This window comes from Hyla sarda, chromosome 4 (genome assembly GCF_029499605.1).
Source record: "Hyla sarda isolate aHylSar1 chromosome 4, aHylSar1.hap1, whole genome shotgun sequence".
Classification (NCBI taxonomy): Eukaryota; Metazoa; Chordata; class Amphibia; order Anura; family Hylidae; genus Hyla; species Hyla sarda.
Window position 1 is genome coordinate 147654894 of NC_079192.1, and position 27537 is coordinate 147682430.

At 39.9% G+C, this 27537-nt stretch overlaps 1 protein-coding gene across 1 annotated transcript in view; it reads left to right on the forward strand.

The window, feature by feature from the left end:
• The window catches only part of UNC13C (unc-13 homolog C), a 627474-nt gene that overhangs the window by 76449 nt on the left and 523488 nt on the right, over positions 1-27537 (forward strand). The window lies entirely within an intron of this gene.

Sequence of the window (27537 nt, forward strand, 5' to 3'; positions counted from 1 at the left end):
CTGAATGAATCTGTGCACAGTATTTGTTCTATTTCTGGGTTCTTGCACCTTATCTGTACAGAGCAGATTACTGGTTATCTGCAAAGATGCCTCATATACAAGGGATGCATTGAAGACATCAAGTCATATATGGAAACTTATTTTCAGACAATGCAAAATAACTCTCCTCCAGAAAGATACAAACTGTCTTATATCAGTCACCAATCTGTAGACAGCTGCTTTAAACTTACTTCATTGAGCCTAATCTTGCCCAGAGCCTTATGCATAGCAGACAAATACTGCAGGAACAAGTTTATCTATGTTAAATTACAAATCATAAAATGTTGCAGTATCTTGTAATACCTTTTTTATTGGACTAACAGAATTTTGTAGAGCAAGTTTTCGGGATTCCTCCCTTTATCAAGTCCAAAGCAAATCTAAGCTCACAAGTAGAAGACACAGGTTACATCTCACAAATATGCAGGGGTTAAGACAATAGATGTGGAGAATTCACACTAAGATGAGCCTTAAATGTATGGCCCATCTTAGTGTGAATTCTCCACATCTATTGTCTTAACCCCTGCATATTTGTGAGATGTAACCTGTGTCTTCTTCTTGTGAGCTTAGATTTGCTTTGGACTTGATAAAGGGAGGAATCCCGAAAGCTTGTCTCTACAAAATTCTGTTAGTCCAATAGAAAGGGTTACAAGATACTGCAACATTTTATGATTTGCATCACTGGACTAATACGGCTACTCAAATTTACTACATTAAATTACATATAAATAAAGTAAATTGTATTGAAAATAAACAGTGTATCGAAGAAAAAGGTGTGGAATGGGCCTTTGAATCTTTGATACTGTGAATTTTGCGCTATGTGTTTAATTAGAAAATCTTACCAGGAAGATCCATATTAATTTAGACTCTGTTCACATATGCCAGATCCTGACTGATTGTATTGATCAAACTGTGTTGCTGTAGACCATGCTACCAGAATTCCAGATGGAAAGCATAAAACATTAATCTAAACAGTGCCTGATATGGCCTCAAATTGATGCCAAAAGTGCATCAGCTTACACCAGTCTTCAGAAATTCAGTCATGATCAGATTTGTACTAAGGTCTAAGGTCACTGGGTAATTGATGACAATTGATTAAATCTAATGCCAATTTGTCATTAATGTTTTATTCATGTTATGTCAAATGCAAAAATGCAAAAAGTGCTTACAAAATTCCATTATACTATGAACCTGGCCTAAAAGTGTCCCTGTCAGTGCTGGTGCTGAGGCTCCACCCCCCTCCCCCAAGAAAAAAATAAAAAGATGGCAACAAACAGTCCTTAAAATATAAACATTTTTTAAATAGGTTGTGTGATAGGTTGATTCGCAAGTGGGGATCTTAGGCACTATTGTGGGTGCCACATCTGCACTGATCTGTAAACACACATAGGGGAAAATTGTCAATGCTTTATGCCAGTATTCTGTCTTTATTTTGTTCAAAGCACCAGTTTTCGAAAAAAAAACAGTGTCCAGTGCTTAGTGGGAATGGGTCCAGTAGATTTATCTTGTTGCCCAATAGATTTATTATAGCCATATATTGCCATAAGTTATGTCAGAAGTTTACTTCAGTTCCTAGTTAGTGTAGATTTCTAAGTCTGGTGAACAGAACGTGCATGAGATGTCAGGTTAGTGCTGGCGATACTGATGAAAGATTCACTTTAATACAGATCCTAAATGTACAGGGTGGGCCATTTACATGGATACACCTTGATAAAATTGGAATGGTTGGTGATATTAACTTCGTGTTTGTGGCACATTAGTTTATGTGAGGGGGGAAACTTTTCAAGATGGGTGGTGACTATGGTGGCCATTTTGAAGTCGGCCATTTTGAATCCAACTTTTGTTTTTTCAATAGGAAGAGGGTGATATGACACATCAAACTTATTGGGAATTTCACAAGAAAAACAATGATGTGCTTGGTTTTAACACAACTTTATTATTTCATGAGTTATTTACAAGTTTCTGACCACTTATAAAATGTGTTCAATGTGCTGCCCATTGTGTTGGATTATCAATGCAACCCTCTTCTCCCACTCCTCACACACTGATACCAACACCGCAGGAGAAATGCTAGCACAGGCTTCCAGTATCCATAGTTTCAGGTGCTGCAGACTGGGCAAAACAAAAATTGGAACAGGGCCCTCAGTTTACGCAGAAGATTTTGTTCAGTGATGAGGCAAACTTTTATGTGAATGGTGAAGTGAACAAACAAAACCACCGCTATTGGTCTGACACTAACCCACATTGGATAGATCCCTCCAAGACTGTTGGAACAAAAAAAATTGATGGTATGGTGTGGTATATGGGGTACAAAGATAGTGGGGACGTTCTTCATCAATGGAAACCTCAAGGCCACTGGATATGCGAAATTGCTACATGATGATGTGTTTCCCTCTTTATGAACATAAGCTGGCCCGTTCCCTGAGTTTTTCCAGCAAGATGGTGTACCACCACATTATGGGTGTCAGGTCCGAGCATTCCTAGATGAACAGTTTCCTGAAAAGTGGATTGGTCATCGTGGACCAGTTGAATGGCACCCAAGGTCTCCCGATCTGAACCCCTTAGACTTTTATCTTTGGGGTCATCTGAAGGCAGTTGTCTATGCTGTGAAGATACGAGATGTGCAGCACCTGAAACTATGGATACTGGAAGCCTGTGCTAGCATTTCTCCTGCGGTGTTTCTATCAGTGTGTGAAGAGTGGGAGAAGACAGTTGCATTGACAATCTAACACAATGGGCAGCACATTGAACACATTTTATAAGTGGTCAGAAACTTGTAAATAACTCATGAAATATTACAGTTACGCTAAAACCGAGCACATCATTGTTTTTCTTGTGAAATTCTCAATAAGTTTGATATGTCACATGACTCTCGGCCTATTGAAAAAACAAAAGTTGGATTCAAAATGGCCAACTTCAAAATGGCCGCCATGGTCACCACCCTTCTTGAAAAGTTTCCCCCTCACATATACTAATGTGCAACAAACAGGAAGTTAATATCACCAACCATTCCCTTTTTATTAAGGCGTATCCATATACATGGCCCACCCTGTACAATATTTTGAAATCTGAAATTCTATTGGTTAACAAGGCTACATTTATAAAACATGACACAAAGGTAAAAGTAAAAGTTAATATAAAATAAATACCTGTTTAGTTAATTAGTTTGCAATCTTCTAGTGCTAGATATTTGGCAGTCAATCCAGCTATGACAATATGTATCCAAATTTTACAGTAAATACAGTAGTTATTAAGCTCCTTTATGTGGCCTCTACTGTACCTCCAAAAATTAGAGAAAACCCTATATAGATAAAGCAAGTCCAAACATTTAAAAAGTCAGAAATATCTGTAGATCACTTTTCTGTAGATGACAGAAGCTTCTTTAGGGTCCTTTATAGAACACACTGGGGGAGATTTTTCAAAACCTTTGTAGAGGATAAGTTGACCAGTTTCCTATAGCAACCATTCAGATTGATACTTTGATTTTTGAAAAGGTTTCTGAGAAATAAAATCTCCCCCATTCTGTACCAGAAAATAACATAGAAACTTCCTCCTCTGGTGTCCAAAGGAGCCGCTTATCCTGGCACAGGTAAAAGAGCCCTACAGTACCATACTTTACTGTAGGAAGGTGCTATTAAGCAGCCAATGGGTGCATGTACTGAAGTAATACGGGTGTTTTATCAGTGAAAGGTGCACTGTGATTGGTTGGATCTTTATCCCATTCATGTATACAACAGATCCAGATTGTCTGTGATAATGTTCAATGGGATTTCATGTTAGAGTGGACCAGAAAAGACCATTGTATGCTGACAATATTGTAGCCTGATGCAATTATAACTTAAAGAGGTACTCTGCCCCTATGCATGTTATTCCCTATCCAAAGGATAGGGGATAACATATCTGATTGCAGGGGGTCCAGCCGCAGGACCCGCCATGATCTTGGGGCCAGCACTGTGGCATTAGGGCCATGGAAGCCTGGGGCTTCCGTGATCGTGACATCACGCCATGCGCCCTCTATTCATGTCTATAGACATGAATAGAGGGGGCATGGCGGCTGTGTTCGCCAGTCATCCAGCACTGCATGAAATTTGCTCTGTGCACCAGATGACTGGGGTGCCGTGGCAGAGATCATGGGGATCCCGACCGGCCGGCCCTCCCATGATCAAACATGTTATTCCCCATCTTTTGGATAGGGGATAACATGTCTAGCAGCGGAGTACCCCTGTAGAGGATCACTATATTAGACTTGGATAGTGACAGTACAGTAAAGAGCCAGAAAAGCAAATTTTTAGAAATGATGAATAAATGTTAAAGTATCGCTGGTAAGAACTGGTTGTTGTCTTGTGTGAAATTGAGCTTTATGGATCTTCCAGAGGAAAGAATAGAAGGAGTCCTGTTAGGCTGGAAATGCTATACAATTGTAAGTGCCATTTCTACAAGTGTGAAGCAGAGCTTCAATAGCAAAATAATAAATAAAGTAAATTTGTGGCTGAGTGACTTGAATGCTTTCCCAAAGTACAATGCATAAAACACACCTCAGAGATCAGAGCACTCCCACACTTTAGTACAACTGCTTGAGAAGTAATTTAAAGCCATTCAGCTTCATATCTCTTGATAAATTGCTTCTATTCCCTCCGTTGCATTTGTTTTGCCCCATAGTGCTTAACAGGAACAAAAAAGACTTCCTTTTGTATTCAATGACTTTTTAATATATTTTAGCTATTTTTATCATGTCGGATGATAAAGAGATGAATGCTCCCTATTTTAGAAGCTGTTCTTCATCAAAAATGCTTTGGTGACAATACAAATCCACCTGAAACACAAATACAAACCAAAGACAATTGATTTTTTGGAAGTAAAATGTGAGCAAGAAATGATTTACAATTATTTGAACTTTTAGCCGTCTATAATGGGAATAATATTATAATATCTGGAAAATCTGACAATTACCTATGATTCCTTTGTGTAATATCTCCAAATTAATTGAATCGTGTCATAAACAGATAAATATCTAGGTCACGAGTCTTCTCCTGAGGATATACTGTGTGTGCAGAAATAATGCTGACTTTATTTATTTAGAAAATCCATGTTAATTACAGTTTTAAGTGCAACAGCCCTACAGCAAGTTGGGCGATGACAGGCATTAACATCCTGCTCAGGAAAGCTCCAGTCCATTCTGAAAACAATACACTTGTACAGAAACTATATTTCTAAGCATTTTACAAAAGCAGGCTTTCAAGGAGGAAAGTACAGCATGTGACCTACTTTCTCACACTGACATTGATGTAGAAATCTGCATTCAACCAAACACGTACGGCCTAATCCAGCTCCAGAATTTGTCAGGAATCTGGAATTCCTCGGTTGAGTCAGCACTGCACCCCAGGAGTAAAAAACTTAGACACACTGTTCCTAGAGTATACAGGTTCTATACTAGAGAATGAAAGAGTATTGATATGACATAAGCTAATGTGCCACACAGCGTCAACTCAGAGCTTAAAATTCCCACAGCCTTAGGCTGGGTCCACACTACGTTTTGTCCCATACGGGAGCGCATACGGCAGGGGGGAGCTAAAAGCTCGCGCTTCCGTATGTGACCGTATGCGCTCCCGTATGTCATTCATTTCAATGAGCCCACCGGAAGGGGAAACGTTCGGTCCGGTCGGCTCATTTTTGCGCCGTATGCGCTTTTACAACCGGACCTAAAACTGTGGTCAACCACGGTTTTAGGTCCGGTTGTAAAAGCGCATACGGCGCAAAAATGAGCCGACCGGACCGAACGTTTCACTCCGGCCGGCTCATTGAAATGAATGACATACGGGAGCGCATACGGTCACATACGGGAGCGCGAGCTTTTAGCTCCCCCCTGCCGTATGCACTCCCGTATGGGACAAAACGTAGTGTGGACCCAGCCTTACAGTTTAATAATACAATTATTTCTGCCTTCAGCAACCAATGTGGAGAGCTTGCTGGATACAAATCCATGCAGCTCAGATTGACATATAAACTACATCTAGCCCCCTCCCATAGACTTTCATTGAGGGGTGTGGTAGTTATGTCATGAGTGGGGCGTGGCCGTGACATTACGACCCTCCCCCCGCGCATCACCAGTCATCCGGCACGGAGTGAAGTTCGCTCTGTGCATCGAATGTCTGGGGTGCCGCAGGGGCATAGCACCCCTTTAAGGTAAGTGGATATGCTGTTTTCATAGCCAATTTCAGATTATACATTCACGGGCCTTGGTAATCTGCATGGCTGTTTAGTGAACTCCTGCCTACTCATCCTTCCAAGGTTGATAAATAGGTACCAGGTCCACCAGGACCAAGGACATACAGGTACTTCCTCGCATCCGGGGACTTAAGGAACAAAGGCACACCTGTACGCCTTCGGCGTTTCTGTTCACCGCTGGCAACCGTGCAGGGAACGGAACGAGATGACTGCTGAAATTGTTCAGACAGGCAATTTGCGGCGATTCTGGGTCAATCAGGTCTCTTGTGACCTGGAAATAAAGGGTGACAGGTACTGTCCGAGACAGCACCAGTAACCTTTGCCCAGCAGGAGAAAGGTAACACAGGTGCCACCACACGATCGCACGATCGGTCGGCCAAGAACAGTCAACCAATCACGGGACCTGCTGGGTGGTGATCGGCGGCATCCCGCTGGCAGAGGAGGTCCCTTACCTGATCCGACAGGCAGCGGGGTCCCTGGAGGCATTGGCAACGGAAGCAGCGGAAGCACACAGCATGAGGTTAGCTCCATTTTCCTCCTGCTGTTGCTTAGCAACAACTCCCAGCAGGCACAGCCAAAGGGCATGCTTGGATTTGTAGTTTTGCAATAGCTGGAGGCACAACTATAACTCCCAGCATGCCCTTTGGCTGTCTGTGGATGCTGGAAGTTATAGTTATTCAACAGCTGGAGGAACACTTTTTTATAGAAAAAGTGTGCTTCCAGCTGTTGCGTAACTATAACTCCCAGCATCCACAGACAGTCAAAGGGCATGCAGGTAGTTGTTGTGCCTCCAGCTGTTGCAAAATTACATCTCCCAGCATGTCCTTTGGCTGTCAATGCATGCTGAGAGTTGTATTTTTACAACAGCTGAAGGCACACTGGTTGTGAAATACTGAGAATTTGTTACCTAACTCAGTTTTTCACATACAGTGTGCCTCCAGCTGTTGCAGGACTACAATTCACAGCATGCACTGACAGATCGTACATGCTGGGAGTTGTAGTTTTGCAACAGCTGGAGCCACACTGGTTGCGAATCACGGAAGTAACAAACTCTGTGTTTCGCAACCAGTGTGCCGGCAGCTGTTGCATAACTACAACTCCCAGCATTTAGAGTCTGTCAGTGCATGATGGGAGTTGTAGTTTAGCAACAGCTGGAGGTACATTCACATGGGTGGGGGGTTTACAGTGAATTTTCCCTGCAAGTTTGAGATGCAGCAAATTTTCCGCCGCAGCTCAAGCTCCCAGCGGGAAACTCGCTGTAAACCTGACCGTGTGAATGCACCCTAAAATCCCTACACTACAAAAAATAAAGAGTAAAACGCTACATATACACATACCCCTACACAGTTACATCCCCCCCATAAAAAGAAAAAATGTCTTGTATGGCAGTGTTTCCAAAACGGAGCCTCCAGCTGTGGCAAAACAACAACTAACAGTATTGCCGGACAGCCACTGACTGTCCAGGCATGCTGGGAGTTTTGCAACAGTTGGAGGCAGCCTATTTGGGAAACACTGCTGTAGGGTATTTTGGCGCCGGAGTCAATTGTAACGCTTGCATCCATGTCCGCCCCTATGCAAATCCCTAATTTAGGCCTCAAATGCGCATGGCCATGTCGTATTTCAAGGCAACAAGTCAAATGAGGTGTTTCCCTATTGGGGAGAAATTGTGTTACAAATTTTGAGGGGCTTTTTTTCCTTTTACCCCTTATGAAAAGGTAACATTGGGGTCTACACCAGTATGTTAGTGTAAAAAAATAAAATTTTTTACACTAACATGCTGGTGTTCCCTTTTACTTTTCATTTTCGCAAGAGGTAAAAGGAAAAAAAAAAAGACCCCTAAAATTTGTGACACAATTTTGCCTGAGTACGGAAATACCCCACGTGTGGACGTAAAATGCTCTGCGGGCAGACGACAAGGCTCAGGAATGAGAGCACACTATGTACATTTGAGGTGATTTGCACAGGGGTGATTGCTGGTTACAGCGGTTCTGACATAAATCCCCCCCAAAAAACACCCACATTTGACCCCATTTTGGAAACTGCACCCCTCATGGAACGAAACAAGGGGTATAGTGAGCCTTAACTCCCCACAGGTGTTTGTAGAATTTTCGTTAAAATTGTAAATGAAAAATTAGATTTTTTCCACTAAAATTCTGGTGTTACCCCAAATTTTTATTTTTCACTAGGGGTATTAGGAAAAAAATCCCCATTTCTTCTGAGTATGGAAATAACCCATATGTGGATGTAAAGTGCTCTGCGGGGGCACTACAGGAAGTAGTAACAGTTGGTTTTTGGAGAGAGAATTTGGCTGGAATTGAAGGTCATGTGCGTTTACAAAGCCCCCATGGTGCCAGAACAGTGGACCCCCCCACATGCAACCCCATTTTAGATTCTACACCCCTTACGGAATGTAACAAGGGGTGCAGTGAGCATTTACACCCCACAGGTGTCTGACAGATTTTTTGAACAGTGGTCCATGAAAATGAAAAATTTAATTTTTCATTTGCACAGCCCCCTGTTCCAAAGATCTGTCAAACACCAGTGGGGTATAAATGCTCACTGCATCCCTTGCTACATTCTGATAGGGGTATAGGGTCACATGTGGGGGGGCTCTGTTCTTGTAGCACGGGGGCTTTGTGAATGCACATGGACCAACTTCTATTCCAGCCAAATTCTCTCTCCAAATGGCACTCCTTCCCTTCTGAGCACCTTCCCTAATGCACACACAGAGCACTTTAAGTCCACATATGGAGTATTTCCATACTCAGAAGAAATGGGGTTACACATTTTGGGGGGCATTTTCTCCTTTTACCCTTTGTGAAAATGAAAAATGTGGGGCAACACCAGCATTTTAGTTAAAAAAATCTAATTTTTCATTTTCATGTCCAAATTTAGGGAAATTTTGTCAATCATCTGAGGGGTGTAAAGGCTCACTGTACCCCTTATTACATTCCTTGAGGGGTGTAGTTTCCCAAATAGTGTGCCAGGTGTTTTTTTTTGTTTGTTTTTTGCTGCTCTGGCACCATGGGGCTTTCTCAATGCGACATGCCCTCCCAAAACCATTTCAGCAAAATTTGCTCTCCAAAATCCAATTGTGGCTAATTCCCTTCTGAGCCCTGTAATACATAACACTTTACATCCCCATTTGAGGTATTTCCTTACTCAAGAAAAAGTAGGTTACACATTTTGGTGGCTTTTTCTCCTTTTACCCCTTGTAAAAATGAAAAAAAAAAAAAAAGTCTACAAGAACATATTGGTATAAAAAAATGAAGATCTTGAATTTTCTCCTCCACTTTGCTGCTATTCCTGTGAATCACCTAAAGGGTTAACACACTGTCTGAATGTCATTTTGAATACTTTGAGGGGTGCAATTTTTATAATGGGGTCCATTATGGGGTATTTCGAACATGAAGACCCTCAAATTCTCTAAAAAACTGAACTGGTCCCGAAAAAATTCTGATTTTGAAATTTTTATAAAAAATTGGAAAATTGCTGCTCAAATTTGAAGCTCTCTAATGTCTATAAAAAGTAAAAACATGGCATCTTTATGATGCAAACATAAAGTAGACATATTGTATATGTGAATTAATATATAATTTATTTGGAAAGTCCATTTTCCTTACAAGCAGAGAGCTTCAAAGTTAGAAAAATGCTAAATTTTTCACAAGAAATTAAGTATTGCCGAAAATGTACCACTAACATAAAGTAAAATATGTCACGAAAAAACAATCTCAGAATCAAATTTATAAGTAAAAGCATCCCAGAGTTATTAATACATAAAGTGGCAGTGGTCAGATTTGCAAAAAATGCTCTGGTCCTTAAAGTAAAAATGGGCTTGGTCCTTAAGGGGTTAAAATTGCATAATAATAACTATTATTCAGCCAACGTGGTTAATTTTGAGAACGTGGGCAACATTGGTGCAAGGTCACTCCAGTCCAGATCACATTTAGAGTGCATTCACACCACGTTTTGAACATACGGGTGTCGGATCCGGCGGGGGGGGGCAAACCGGGCACTCCCGTACCCCGGCCGGATCAGCCCGTGACTCCATTTACTTTAATGACCAGACCGGAGTCACCGTTTGACGGTCGGCTTAGTTTTGACCCGTATGCGGTTTCCTGACCGGACCTAAAACCGTAGTTTACTACGGTTTTAGGTCCGGTCCAAAATATATATTAAGGATAGCATAAGATAGGGCCAGGGATTATTCATAGGATTCAGATTATTGGGCAGACTAGATGGGCCAAATGGTTCTTATCTGCCGACACATTCTGTTTCTATGTTTCTACGTAGAAACACTATTATACGTTTGGGTATAAACCATTTTATTCTATTGTACTTGCTGTGTTTATTATTATACTCCCCAATGTTAATTCTCTGACCCATGTGGCTGCAGCTGCAGGAATCAGTTTAGTTATGATGCTTCAGCTGGCCAATTCATAGAAGTGTTTTAGTTTTACTAAATTGTCTTTTGTGTTGAAACATTCAGTTCAAGTTTTTTATTTGTATCACAATCCATAATAGAAATGAGCAGATCATAAGCAGAAAAGCCACGGATGTTTTATCTTTAAATGTCTTCTTCGAATATATCGTGGGTCCTATGTGTATACATGGTATGAGAACAGTTATAATTACTTCTATCCGGGGTCTGATTACTTCAACAAATCAATACATTTTTCCAGTTTCGTAAAAAAATAAAACAAAAAAGTTGTTCCCTGTTTGATGACTCTGCAAACATTTCTTTTTCTCCCTTCATTTGAAATGCTCATAAAACCACAAATAACTCAAAGCTCTGCACAACAACCCTGTGAATCCTCTATTTATGCAAAGTTACTCTGTAGAGATTGCAGAAAGCGCTGTAAAAAAGATATATTGAACATTTTCCTCTTCCTGTCTTTTTCTTTTATTACACTTATTTTATTCGACTTTTGGATATCATACAAACACAAATATTTAAAAAGAAATACATACCGTATTTTTCGCCCTATAGGACGCTCTGGCATATATGACGCATCCAATTTTAAATGAGGAAAATCTAGTATACAATGTAAAGTATAGGTCACAGTGATCTTCAACCAGCAGACCTCCAGAAGTTGCAAAACTACAACTCCCAGCATGCCCGGACAGCCGTTGGCTGTCCGGGCATGCCAGGAGTTGTAGTTTTGCAACATCTGGAGATCGCAGGTTGAAGACCACTGGTATAGGAGATAATACTCACATGTCCCTGCCGCTCCGGACCCATCACCGCTGTTCACCGCTGCCCTGGATGTCACCCTCCACCACTGTCGCCGCGTCCCCGGGGTGTCCCCGTCGCTCCGGAATGTCTCTGCTGCCTGGTAGCCCGTATCCTCGCTCTCCATCGCCGCCATCATGTCGTTACGCACGCCGCTTTTATTGGATGACGGGGAGGCGACGACGTGATGACGACGAAGGAGAGCACCGGCCATGCAGGGGATCCCGGCACGGAGCAGACACAGAGGAGGCAGGTAAGGTCCCTCCCAGTGCAGCCGGGTTAGTGTCACTTTCGCTTCAGACGCGGCGGTCAGCTTTGATCACCGCGTCTGAAGGGTTAATACAGGTTATTACCGCAATCGTTGATGTCCTGTATTAGCCGCAGGTACCGGCCATTGATGGCCGCAGGGACCGCCGCGATAGGTGTGTATTCGCCATATAAGACACTCCAACTCGCCCCCCCCCCCAGTTTTGGGGAAGAAAAAGTGTGTCTTATACGGCGAAAAATACGGTACATAAATTGGTTAATACCTATACCTGAATTTACTTAAAAATAAAGAGCAAACAAAAATTTAGCAGATACACAATCTTGTTCCTACTCTGTACCCTCAGGTGTCAACCCATGTCACCACATCATAAATTGTTCATAACAAGAAGTACATATTTGTTATTTACAAACAAGAGTTTAAAGTGTACCTTTAATTGCATGAGCAAATCCACATAGCAAACCTCTCCTGCTGACACAAAGGTGTCAGCAGAGAGCACTGTGGTCAGACTGGAAAGAACTACACAACTTCCTCTGAAGCATACAGCAGCTGATAAGTACTGGAAGGATTAAGATTTTATTAATAGAAGTAATTTGCAAATCTTTATAATTGAATGGCACCAGTTGATTTGAAAATATTTTTTTTTCCACCAGAGTAAAATTCAGCTCTTTAAAGTCAGCTAACTGCTGTGCGTTTTACCAGGTCTTGAGCTATATCCAAGTTTGAGGGAGTAATACAAATGAGAAAAAAAATCACCAAAAATTGTTTATGATCAGAATAAACAATGCCATTAACACCGCCGTGGTTGTAATATGAGTGATCTCCAGTTGCTCTCTTACCAGCACTGCTAGTAGCCTTCCTGACTTATAACCACACTGTGGATACTGAAAAGTCCTATGTACATGAAGGTGTGCCTTCACCTTTCCAAAACTGCAGTCAGCTAAAGTTTTAGCTAAAATCAACATCTCCCCTTTATAAGTTTCCTAATTTCATGATCATATTGATCATGTGTTGTCAATCATCAGTTTCAGTGAGTTTCACCTGTATCCAATTTCGAAGATTTATGAACAGATATGAAGCCATCATTAGTAAATGTGATTATTATTTACCCTTGAGACTAGCGATATTGTCATTATTTAGATTAATAAATCAGTGGTGCTTATTATAAACCTGTGTAATCTAGTTATACCTGCAAAATGAATGGCTTACAGATACCCCATCCCCTGGTGAGGGGCAGCACATCTGTATAACTAAACTTCTGTATAACTAAACATCTGTATAACTAAACTTCATGCCATTCAGCTATAATGTATCCAGTTGTTGTGGTCTATTGTACCTTATATTGTGTCCGAATGGAGAGTTAGCATTAGCAAGGCACTTTGATTAAATGTTTTGTGGTTTTTGAAGCCTGCTTTGAAAATCCGGACCTCTGACATTTTGCTGTGACCATACACACCTTCTACTGTGATAGAATATTGATTATGTTGGTTATTTTTAAGAAAGTATTTATGGTTTTTCCTTCTGATAATGAATTAAGTATCTTGCTATTGCTCGCGGGAACGCTTTCTCTTAGGCAAGTGAGCACAAACATCCGGCAAGGGGAAACAGGAAGGGCTGACACTTATAGTATCAGCGAGCAGCAGTAACCAATTAATGGCAATCCAACAAGAAGAGTGGCACTATTGTGTAGTCTCCCTTAGTAACAGGAAAAGTTCTTAGCATACAATACAAGGCTGTGCAGGGGAGCTTGTAGAATGGGCTAGACCTGGAGGTGCAGGTATGTGTATAGTGTTCATATAAATCCAATGTGTGGATGAAAAATGAATACCGCTCTCACTCACTGTCAATGCCGGGAACAAGAAGGTTTATTTTAGATCATAAGATCGGTGTACAGGTGCAGAACGTGGAGGAGAAAAGAAGCCATACACGACTAGTTTTGCGCCAGGCGGCGCTTTCTCTGGCTGACTTGATTACCAAGTCAGCCAGAGAAAGCGCCACCTGGCGCGAAACTAGTCGTGTATGGCTTATTTTCTCCTCCACATCCTGCACCTGTACACCGAACTTATGATCTGAAATAAACCTTCTTGTTCCCGGCATTGACAGTGGGTGAGTGCGGTATTCATTTTTTCATCTACGCATTGGATTTAACCAATTAATGGCATCGCAGAGAGCCTGTCCCGCGCCCTAGAGGGAGGGTACACACACGCCGGCGAACTGGGACAGTGGAGGAAGCAGGAGGTGAGTAACAGCCCGGTGTTAGCATGCGAGCACAACCTGCGTTAAAAAATAAACATGGAATTTAGTCATCCCATGACGAAATTGAAACAGACAGCTGGAAAACAAGGTCCGGATCTAATCCCGACAACATTTAGTATACATTTATAAATATGGTTCCTATGCATAGTATATATATGTTTTACAAATATTTCACATATAGCAGAGTGCAAAACAGATGTTCACCATACAGTGATAAGATCTAGTCTCTGGTTGAGCCCCTGTGGATGGATCGTTTTGAGTGCGAACTTCCAAAACATCTCTCTATTCAACAGGTGTCTCCTTATATCTCCACCCCAGGGTTTTTTATTGATTTTTTTTATACCTTTGAAACTGAGGGAATCTGTGTTCCTCCCCCCCACATGAACTTCACTGAAGTGCCAGGTTAGGGCTGACACCCCCAACTTGAGACCTTTCATGTCTGAAATATGCCTCCTAATACGGACCTTGAGTTTTTTTTGCTAGTGGAGCCCACATACTGTAAAGGAATTGTATATAGGATGCCAAGTAGACTACATACATACTGCTGCAAGTTATGTAGCTTTTAATGGAATATGTCATATTTGTACTATATGACATAAAATGGTCTGTTTTCTCCATAAATTTGCATGTTATACATCTTGTATGTCCACGTCCTACATTTCCTATGTACAGTATTTTAGCAAAGACGCACTTTCCTGTCTAGAGCTCCTTTTGCTGCTTTAAGTACTAGGCGAAAGCACCGATCCTAATGTCGGTCCTCTTTTAGGGACTATGTTCTCACCCGGTTCACATTCTCCTGTATGAAGAATTATGCAGGCTAAAAATGAACTGTACACAGAATAACACATTTATACAAGACGCGGAACAACTAAATAAGAGACTAATAGAAAGAGGTTACACAGAAAAGAATTTATGTAATGCAATGCAAAAAGTCAGTGAGAAGAACATAATCTAACTAGTGGAAAATAGAAGGAGCCAACAGACAGTGGGAGCATTGTAGGTAAAATTTGGACAAAACCAGCATTCATTACTGCATATAGTGCTCAATTTGCTGCTTAAAACAAATCATTCTGAAATATTTTCCAGTATTACAGGTGGATACTGTTTTAAGGGAAGTAATAGCACCGGGTGTGAACATAGTCCCTAGAAGAGGATCGACATTAGGATCGGTGCTCTCACCTAGTACTTATAGCAGCAAAAGGAGCTGATGACAGGAAAGTGCGTCTTGGCTAAAATACATAGGAAATGTAGGACGTGGAAATACAAGATGTATAACATGCAAATTTATGGAGAAAACAGACCATTTCATGTCATATAGTACAAATATGACATATTCCATTAAAAGCTACGCAAATTGCAGCACTACATATGTAGTCTACTTGGTATCATGTATACAATGCTGTCTACAGTATGTGGGCTCCACTAGTAACCAACTCAAGGTCCGTATTAGGAGGCATATTTCAGAAATGAAAGGTCTCAAGATGGGGGTGTCAGCCCTAACCTGGCACTTCAGTGAAGTTCATGGGGGGGAACACAGATTCCCTCAGTGTCAAAGGTATAGAAAAAATCTATAGAAAACCCCAGGGAAGAGATATGAGGAGACACCTGTTGAAGAGAGAGACGTTTTGGATGTTCCCACTCAAAAAAAATCCATCCACAGGGGCTCAACCAGAGACTAGATCTTATCACTGTATATTGAACATCTGTTTTGCACTCTGCTATATGTGAAATATATAAAACATATATATACTATGCATAGGAACCATGGGGGAGATTCATCAACACTTGTGCAGATCTATAAATGTATACTAAATATTGGCGGGATTAAATCTGGACCTTGTTTTTAAGACGGTGTAATTTTGTCATGTGACTAAATTCCATGTGTATTTATTATGTTGTGTTGATAATGAAACCACTCCATGACTAAGCGCAACACAGTGCTGGACTTCCGTTTTCTGTGTGGAAGTCCTAGTTTAGTGTTAAAAAAAAAAATGATGTACATCTGACCAGAAAAACTGCATAATTGGGTAGTCCCAAATCTTACGTATCAGAGTGTTATTGGTAGGTCTCTATGGTAACAAATATACTGTGCACAACCACTTATGGAGGAATATACTTAGATTGACATGGTGATTTCACATGGATTTTACCCCCACCCCTAAAAATAAAGCTAACATATGAGCCCAGTAGAAGTTGCAGCAGTAAGGGCAGCATGATGTGAAGAAGACCAGGGGCTGAGAACTACCATGTGGGTGACATGGAGGGTCAGGGGTTTGTGCTGTGGCCTTGCAATGCTGGAGTTCTGGAATCAAATCCCACCAAGGACATCAGCAAGGAATTTGCATGTTCTCGTTGTGTTTATATTTATCCCACACTCCAAAACATAGTGATAGGTATATTTGGAGTTTAGAGGCCAATTCAGCTTTTAATGGCTGTCCATAAGCATTTCATTGCCACTTACCCTTAAGAAAATTAGTGTTTCAGAGGAATGTTGTAGCGATGATTTCTTGATTTTTTTAAACATTCTCCCTAGTTTTATAGCATTACCTCAAAATTGCATGTTTCAGATCTAAATAACTAAATAATAATGCTTGAGGAGGATTGAAATCCCATTTAGGGTTTGTCAAAGACCTGAACATTATATCCTTTGCATACTTGAGTGAGGTATTTGGCACACTGTTAAGACCAAAATGTAACACTCGGGAAGCGGTTAACCAACGTTATTCTTGTCCTTGGCTCTATTACAGTATACAAGTGAATGTACCCAAAATGCAATACCAGAAAACAAGAAATAAAAGAGGCTGATGTGCATAGAGAAGTGTAATTCTTTTTTTGAGTGATTGGACTTTTACCTTCAGTAAGTGAATAAATTGTCACCGACAGATTTGGGGTACTAGTGGAGATTGCTGTCAAGCTGTGGTGTCGGTCTTGGATTATAAATGGATTAGAGCATGCAAAATAAGGCACTTGTGTCAGCACTGCCAAAAAGATTTCTGAATAGACACCAAATAAAGGTCTCCAGTACAACATTAAAACGTTGTGAGTGTCTAGGAAGGCGGAGCAACCACCAAATTGCGTTATAACTTTAAATGGGCACTGTCATATCCAAAAACTTTATATGTTGTTACTGATAGAAGACCTTTTGTGATATAATTGTTTACATTTTTTTTATGTTTAATAAAGAAAATGCCTCCTTAAAATTTCACCACTAGTGGCCCCCATACCTACTGGGACACTATCCAGTCCTGCAGCAGTATCAGGCTTGTCCATGAGTCATGGACAAGAGATTAATCATGGACAAAGCTGCATTAGCAGACACACCAATCACCTCCCACCACCACAAGGGAGGGAAACATCCCCTTCCCCTGAGAGGATTTCTAACACTGTGAACTGAGGTATTTTTTATTATAATAATAATAATAATAATAATAATAAAGGTGATAGAGGCATACAAATTAGATATACATGGTTTACAGGATTAGGTACTGAGTAACATATTATATATTTTTGTGGGATCTGACAGGTATGCTTTAAATTGATTTGTTTGCATTTTATTTTCATACATTAATTAAATTGCAGGGAAGACATTGATGAGGAGTCTATTAAGAGATCTTTTTTGGCAAATGTGCAGTACCGGACACACGCAAGGACTAGTGCTATTTCTGAAATAAATTAAAAACAGACACATTTTTCTAATCTCATACATTGCACATAAAACAGTTCAGTGCATACTGGGGTAGAAAACAGTGAACAGGTTATTAAACAGCTTCGGAACTGTGTGTGAGAACAGCCATAGAACTGGTCCATACCAGCCTATACCAGCACTTGGCTGTCCGGGCATGCTGGGTGTTGTAGTTTTGCAACATCTGGAGGTCCGCAGGTTGTAGACCACTGTCCTATACTTTACATTGCACGGATCCCTCAACATACGATGGTTTCAACAAACGATGGTCCATTTGGAACGGATTACCATCGTATGTTGAGGGACACTGTATATTACTTCATGTTCACCAGACCTCTCTGTGCTTTTCATTTCCAATTCTTCTTTGCTTTTCAAATACTAGTAAGTAATACTTTTGATGTAAAATAAACACAAATAACTACTTATATTACCAAATTATCTTATAGCTTTCTAAGGAAACCAACACAGAGAGGGAAAAAAAACATGTTTCTTTTTTTTAAAGCCAAATCCTCTTGAATTTATTCCGTAGGAGGTCTGGCATGATGAAGAGAGCATCTGTAGTGTTTGTGTGTGCTAACAAATAAAAGGAGATACAAAAAAAGCTCATTTTATGAGAGTTCTATTTGCTTGATACAATTGATGTAGAAAGAAGGGATATGGGGCTTTATGTAAGTGAAAGGAAATCTAAAACAACAACGCTTCATTACCAAGGAATTACTGTGGGATTTCTGCATTTATTCTTAGTAGAACACAGCTTGGAACCATAAATTTAGTCAGATGGAACAATACTTGGTTGATGAAATATTCCAAATATAACAGCCGTCAGTTCAATGTCATCTTGTAATGACATTGTACTTTTTGTAAACATTGTGTTTTATTAATGATATGTTTGAATTGGCTTAGAAGCAGCTGCAGCTACTCTATAAAAAGAACTCTAATATTACTGAAAACAAGAAATATCAATGTTATATTGAGGGACACATTTAAATGCAGCTGGCCTGGCATGGTTCTGTATATTGTACAGTGTATGAGGCTTGGACCTGTGTACCTTTATTTTTATATATCTCTTTTCACTGGGTGTATCATTAAAGGTGTCAACTATGGGGGTTGAACAACATAACTATTAAATCCCTATATTTACAACCCTTTATTCTTAGGTATAGGGGTATTCAAGTAGAAAACGTTTTTTTTTTTTTTTTTTTTTTTTTAATGAACTGGTGCCACAAAGTTAAACATATTTGTAATTTACTTCTATTTAAAAATCTTAATCCTTATAGTACTTTTGAGCAGCTGTATGCTACAGAGGAAATTCTTTACTTTTTGAATTTCTTTTTTGTCTTGTCCACAGTGCTCTCTGCTGACACCTCTGTCCGTGTCAGGAACTGTCCAGAGCACCATAGGTTTGCTATGGAGATTTTCTCCTGCTCTGGACAGTTCCTGAGACGGGCATCAGGTGTCAGCAGAGAGCACTGTGGTCAACACAAAAAAGAAATTCAAAAAATACTGATTTCCTCTGTAGCAAACAGCTGCTAAAAAAGTACTGAAAGGATTAAGATTTTTTAATAGTAAAGTCATTTACAAATTTGTTTAACTTTCTGGCACCAGTTCATTTAAAAAAATAAGTTTTCCACCGGAGTACCCCTTTAACCCCTTAAGGACTCAGCCCATTTTGGCCTTAAGGACTCAGACAATTAAATTTTTACGTTTTCATTTTTTCCTCCTCGCCTTCTAAAAATCATAACTCTTTTATATTTTCATCCACAGACTAGTATGAGGGCTTGTTTTTTGCGCGACCAGTTGTCCTTTGTAATGACATCACTCATTATATCATAAAATGTATGCCGCAACCAAAAAACACTATTTTTGTGGGGAAATTAAAACGAAAAACGCAATTTTGCTAATTTTGGAAGGTTTCGTTTTCACGCCGTACAATTTATGGTAAAAATGACGTGTGTTCTTTATTCTGAGGGTCAATACGATTAAAATGATACCCATTATTACATACTTTTATATTATTGTTGCGCTTAAAAGAAATCACAAACTTTTTAACCAAATTAGTACGTTTATAATTCCTTTATTTTGATGACCTATAACTTTTTTATTTTTCCATATAAGCGGCGGTATGGGGGCTCATTTTTTGAGCCATGATCTGTACTTTTTTTTGATACCACATTTGCATATAAAAAACTTTTAATTAATTTTTTATAATTTTTTTTAAATAAAATGTATTAAAAAAGTAGGAATTTGGGATTTTTTTTTCGTTCACGCCGTTCACCGTACTGGATCATTAACATTTTATTTTAATAGTTCGGACATTTACGCATGCGGTGATACCAAATATGTCTATAAAAAAATGTTTACGCTTTTTGGGGGTAAAATAGGAAAAAACGGACGTTTTACTTTTTTATTGGGGGAGGGGATTTTTCACTTTTTTTTTTACTTTTACTTTACATTTTTTTTTATTTTTTTTTACACTTGAATAGTCCCCAAAGGGGACTATTCATAGCAATACCATGATTGCTAATACTGATCTGTTCTATGTATAGGACATGGAACAGATCAGTGTTTTCGGTGATCTTCTGCTCTGGTCTGCTCGATCACAGACCAGAGCAGGAGACGCCGGGAGGCAGGAGAGGGGACCTCCATGCGGCGTTATGAATGATCGGATCCCCGCAGCAGCGCTGCGGGCGATCCAATCATTCATTCAAATTGCGCACTGCCGCAGATGCCGGGATCTGTATTGATCCCGGCACCTGAGGGGTTAATGGCGGACGCCCGCGAGATCGCGGGCGTCGGCCATTGCCGGCGGGTCAATGGCTGCGATCAGCAGCCGGGATCAGCCGCGCATGACACGGGCATCGCTCCGATGCCCGCGGTTATGCACAGGACGTAAAATGTACGTCCTGGTGCGTTAAGTACCACCTCACCAGGACGTACATTTACGTCCTGCGTCCTTAAGGGGTTAAAATAAACTTTAGTAGTAAGTATCTGTGTACAAAAGTCAAGGCTTGACACTAGGGACAGAAGAGCACTTTGTTAACTTTTAGTCATAAAACACAAAAATTATTGATGTAATGTGACCAAATGTTCTTCTGTTCTTCCTTCCAATCTTTGGCTTTCGACCACAGCTACTTCTAAATGCAGATGTTTTGCCAGTCTTAGTTTACGGAGATAGAATGAAGGAAATATTAGTTCTTTACAAATCCATCAAATCCCCAACTTGGGTTGCAGATGGCCTACCTGATGAACACAATCATCATTTCCCCTTCAAATCTTTCAGGACTGACGTATCACATTCTCAAAAAAAAAAAAAAAAAAAAAATTATCATCATTATTATTATTATTTTGTCAAGTCCCTTGAAGGATAACTTACTTCATATTTGTTGTAATTTGGGAGCTCTGAACCTCGACAATTTGCACTATATTTGCATTACTTCCCTAAAATCTAGGCTAGCATGGAGCTGGAGTAAGTTTATCCATAATTTACACCCATTTGCTAGCATGAAATGCAGTAAATGTGTTATACTGTAGAATGGCATGCTCCACTCCAATGAGCACTACTCACTTTTCAGAGGACTTTTCTACCCCAATGACATACAATACATGGTTTAATAAATCCCCTCCTCCCCCATGAATGCAGTCCCCAACATACAGCACAGTGCTAGGTATTCTCCTCTAGAGACAATGAACCATAATATAGTTAATGGAGCATGCTACATTTTTTTCTGTTATATCCCACATTAGTCAAACAGACCTATGTATGGGCCTTAAAATGGTGCAGTTTGACCCAATAGATTGATATCGGAGCTTGAGTTAAAAGTGATATATACCACCTGTTAGAATGACTAAGCTGCAGTAAAAAAATCAAACAAACAAAAAAAAAATGTGTAAATCGTAGACGTTGAGAACCAATACAGTGTGAATCTACATGCAGTCATTATAGTGCAGATCTTTAAAGGGGTATTCCGGGCAAAAACATTTTATCCCCTATCCAAAGGATAGGGGATAAGATGTCTAATCGCAGGGGGCCCACTGCTGAGACCCCCGCAATCTCCCTGCAGCACCCGCATTCTATGCGGGTGCTTAATCTCCTTTGGGAAACCACCGGGTTTCCGGGACTTTGGACGTTATGTCACGCTATGCCCCCCTCCATTCATGTCTATGGGAGGGGGCATGACGGCCATCACGCCCCCTCCCATAGACATGAATGGAGGGGGTGTAACATCATTATTATAACATAATATAAATATATTATTATAACATAATATAAACAGAATATTAAGATTTGTATGCTATTTGTAATATTTGTGAGCACCTGATATTGGGATAAGCTGACATTAGCCATAACACACAGTAGATTAGTTTAGTGTAAAGTATAACTGCTTTATTCTACCTCTTTGCTGCTTTATCGTACACATATACCTTCCGCCCTACCCCCACCTCCAGCAGCCTCTGACCATAACTAAATTGATAAGTGTTACAAAAACAGTGCCGGCCTTCGATCTGGTTCAGTGCACAGTGACAGACTCAATATGTATTACGATTTCATTTCAGCTAGCCGATGATATAAACCAACAAACATTATTTTCTTTTCCCTAGACATTTGTTACATTGTTCAGTTTTAATCTTCTTCTTCCCAAGATCACAGTTTGTTACATTTTTATGTTACATCCCCCTTTCCCTTCATCCAACAAGTCTTCTCTCTATAAAGTTGATGCATCTCACTGACAGCTCTAACCAGAGCAGTTCTCTACATGTACATTTTTTTCCTAGCAATTTTTGTCTACAATATTTTTTTACTTTATATATTTGACTTTTTTCTGTATATTTAACCCCTTAAGGATCATTGGGGGAGGGGATTTTTCACATTTTCTTTTACTTTTTTATCTTACATTTTTTTTTCCTTTTTTTTTTTTTTTTACACTTTTTATGTCACCATATGGGACTATTCATAGCAATCATTTGATTGCTAATTCTGTTCAGTGCTATGTATAGGACATAGCACTGATCAGTATTATCGGTCATTTTCTGCTCTGGTCTGCTCTATCTCAGACCAGAGCAGAAGACCCCGGGAGACGGCTGAAGCCAGGTGAGGGGACCTCCGGCCGCCATGCTGGATGATCGCACTGCCGCGGATGTCCGCCTTTACCGGCGGGTCCCTGGCTGCTGATAGCAGCCAGGACTTGCCGCACATGACGCGAGCACCGCTCCGTTGCTCGGGATCATGACGGCGCTTAAATGTATGTCATGGTGTGTTAAGTACCACGTCACCATGATGTACACTGACGTCCATTGTCGTTAAGGGGTTAAAAGCTATATTGTGTCTTACATGCTATGGTACTATTTGACAGTATTATATGCTCTACCTTTAGAGATGTTGTAGTCAAATTCAATATTCAGGCAGCCATAAGGAAAGATAATGAAGGACACATCTGTATGGTACCTCTGCACAGTGCTGTGTTGCAGAAATATTCTTCCATGGAAGAAATGCATTGAGCAAATAATACCTCTATAATATTTATTGTCAGAATTATGTGGAATCCAGCAGAAAGCCCATTTTATGTTTCCATGTAAAATTGTCTGCATATGAAAGCGCAGAAAGTCTACTCTTATGTAAAGCACTGATCATAAAGAAAATGGATTACTTAGCACAGTTGTGGGGTGAATGTTTGCTTGGAAGACAGCTGTCTCTCCTGATCACTCCATAGGGGAAGTAAGCCACTGCCAGACTCCTATGGCAGCAGCTTGTCCCTAAGAACAAAAGCATTGGTGAGGTGAAAAGCCAATTGCCACATTCTTATCTTGCCAAACTTCTCACATCAAGAAAGAGTTGGGAAACCCTATACAAAATACATGGGGCATCCTACTCACTGAAAATGGCAGGTCCAGCCAACTTTTATCATTGTAGGTGTAAGAGAAGCATTTTTCTACACATTTTTTTGTGTGCTGGTAATGTGTAAGAGCACAAAATGTATTAACCACTTAAGGACGTAGGGCGTAAATAAAAATAAAAATAAACATATGTGATATTGCCGCGTGCGGAAATGTCCGAGTTATAAAAATATATTGTTAATTAAACTGCACGGTCAATGGCGTACGCGCAAAAAAATTCCAAAATATAGTATTTTTGGTCACTTTTTGTATCATGAAAAAATTAATAAAAAGCGATCAAAAAGTCCGATCAATACAAAAATGAAATTGATAAAAACTTCAGATTACGGTGCAAAAAATGCGCCTTCATACCAGCCCATATGCATAAAAATTAAAAAGTTATAAGGGTCAGAAGATGAGAATTTTTAACATATATATTTTCCTGTATGTAGTTATGATTTTTTCAGAAGTACGACAAAATCAAACCTATATAAGTAGGGTATCATTTTAACCGTATGGACCTACAGAATAAAGATAAGGTGTAATTTTTACCGAAAAATGCACTGCGTAGAAACGGAAGCCCCCAAAAGTTACAAAATGGCAATTTTTCTTCAATTTTGTTGCACAATGAATTTTTTTTCTGTTTTGCCGTGGATTTTTTTGTAAAATGACTGATGTCACTACAAAGTAGAATTGGTGGCACAAAAAATAAACCATCATCATCTGAAATTTTACTCTGCACATACACCATAAAGCTAAGCTAAGTCTGAGCTGGTGTAGTTTAGAGACTTTTCAGCACCTTTTTAATGCCTTTTTCACAAAAAGGCGCAGTTCATAAAACCCTTCCATATCATGTGTATTGCCAAAATCAGTGGATTACAACTCAAAATCAGCAGAAATGTGTAAACTAAAAGGCTCAAAAAAGGCACAAATAAACCCTGAGTGCACCTTCTTTGCGTCTTTTATAGACACAAAAAAACACTCTAAAGCCAATGATAAATGTTGACCTATATCTGTATGGCCAGCTTAAAGTGCACTTGAGTTTTCAACAAAAATGTAATAACTGATCTGGTCTAACTTAATGTTTTTGTGTCGCTAGGGCCACAGATTTGTGCTGCTATGATAATTTCCCAGCTGTAAATCGCATTGTATTGCCACCCATCTATGTAGTAGTCGGTTTTCCAGAGGGTATGACCCTCTCTGCCAGTATTGCTATATGCTGTACTTTCTGCATTCAGTTGCCATTCTGATAATGACTATAGCCCAAACAGGAGTGTATGTGCAAGAGTGGCTTTTTAGTCAATTGTTTCTTAGTGTCATTGATAGAATGTAGTTTGTGTTCTGAAATGTTTTTTAAGGATGATCTTAAACTGCATTCTATCCTGAACACAATAAATGTTAGTTATTTTAGCAAGTGAAAGCTGTATATACAGAAATTAACATGTAACAGCACACACATAAGTATAGATAAATGTAACTAACTATGTAAGAAGCCATTTGACCACAGTACAGCAGAAGTTAAAGGAAATATGCAGCAAAAACAACTTATCCCCTATCAACATGATAGGGGATAAGTGTCTGATCGCGGGGGGTCCGAACGCTGGGATCCCCCGTGATCTCCTGCATGGGGCCACGGCTCTCCCGTGCAGGAGGCAACACGACGTTGCAGCCGACATGTCCCCTCCACGTATCTCCATGGGAGAGGCAGGGATGCAGCTTTCGTGCATTGCCCCATCTTGGTGCCCCTGTTTCTAAAGACAGACTGACCGTATCAACAGGCATTGAATAAAAAATGTTCTAGAGACTGACCCTTTGGACAAATTTTTGTTGAGTTAGAAAGCTACATTTTTAAAGACAATAAATCAGAAATTTGCTATTAGATGAGCATAGGTTGTATGAAAAGTCAGTGCCAATGTAAGTTTATTTGGTTGGGAAAAATTATAACTTACTAAGTACCAATGCCAAATGCTAATACAAAGGTCTGCCTAATGAGCTTTTAATACCCAGTTTGTAACAAGTGGTCATGTGCTACACATAGAGGATAGGAAATGCATAGACACATTTTTACTATGAAAGCAGAGACCCTCTTCCCCAAGATATTTTTACAAAGTGCAGACATAATAAGTGTCACCCACTTGCTGTGCTGACCTGCTGTGCACTGTGTATGGTGATCCAGTCCATAAGATGGCCAAGCATTAAGGAGAGCACATGCCATGCAAGTCACTCAATGTCCACCATAGGCATATACAGGCTCACTGGAGGACATAGTCACATACTCCTCTATGCTCAGCCATATTATGGATGGGATCACCATTCACAGTGCCGGGAACGACTGCATAACAAAGGATAAGGACTTTATATAACTGCCCTACTGACGTATCCTTAGTATTAACGTACACTGCATAATTTTGCTATAAAGTGGCCAAAACCTAAATTAAGACACTGGCAAGTACCTCATAGGGAATGTATGGCCTTCATGGAGTCAAGCATAACATGGTAATAGATTAAAGTAGCGGAGCAAAAGAATGAAGGGGAGAGCACCAGAGATATGTCACTACTATTGGAGCAATATGTGGGTAGAAGAGGCTAGGAATCCTGTATGCAGCTTGATACCTGTGGGGTGCACGCAACAAAAGCTGAAGTATCAACAAAATACACAAAAGGAGAGATAGCATGCACTCGAAAAAAACACTAAACCCCAAGGCCAAAGCCCGGGGGGAAAAACCCCTATTGCTTACCCCTAAAAATTAACTTTTATTCAATACAGATAAAAATTCCCAAAACTGAAAAATGTTAAAACTGATGCCAGGTGTACCTAGTATTAATAATGTCAGAATAAAGAGAATAGTGTCCATTATTTCTCCATGAAATTGGCCCTGCAGTGGCTAGTCATATGAGAGGTAACAGACTGGTATCACTTAAAAGACAAAACACTATTACCGCCTCGCATTTATTGGACAGAGAGTTGTAGTAAGTACATAGTTATATAGTGAGGTTGAATACATAAGTCTATCTACTTTAATCTATAAAATACATAAAAGGAGCAATAGCATGCACTCACCACTAGGTTGGTATCTATGCGTTCAGAGGTCCGGGGCACCGGGAGGACATCGGCTGGAAGCGATCCGCTTCCAGCCCGATGTCCTCCCGGTGCCCCGGACCTCTTGACGCATAGATACCAACCTAGCGGTGAGTGCACGCTATTGCTCCTTTTATGTATTTTATAGATTAAAGTAGATAGACTTATGTATTCAACCTCACTATATAACTATGTACTTACTACAACTCTCTGTCTAATAAATGTATCAAATATTTACTTATTCAATGCATTCAATCAGTATAATATAATTCAAGGTATTCAATAATATTTACTTCCTGCTGATTTCGTCAAGTTGTAATTTGTAAAGTTGCAATAACACATGCTTTATAAATCATATACAAGCAGTGAGCATAATGCTGTATATAATAATAATATACTAACAGTTTTTTCACATACAAAGTAGACACTTTACCAAACGTACAACAGCTAGCACAACCCTGTGTATTTGGTGACCTGTAGCACTTGATTTATATCTAGCTCTCCAGCTGAATGAGAATCAAGTGGAAGGATCAGGCCCTCTGTAAGCCCATTATTTGTCATATGAAAAAGCGCTACAAAGGTTAGGTCAGAAGTTGTTCAATCTATAGGCTTATGTATATCACATATCTTTGAGCATGGTCTCTCTACGTCAGCACATATGGTATTTCTTTATATCAACATATTTTTTCATTAGTACAATGTTTTAGAGGAAAATACCACCATAATACAGTATGAAATGAAGCATGCCATAGAAAAACAACCTCTTTGTGCCTCTAAAAGATACAGAATGGGCCCATAGCATGCTCTGTTTGCTGTATTATAGATTCATACAGTAAAATACTGAATATGACAGTGAGCATGAGGCGTAACCTCTAAATTCAGATCTATTT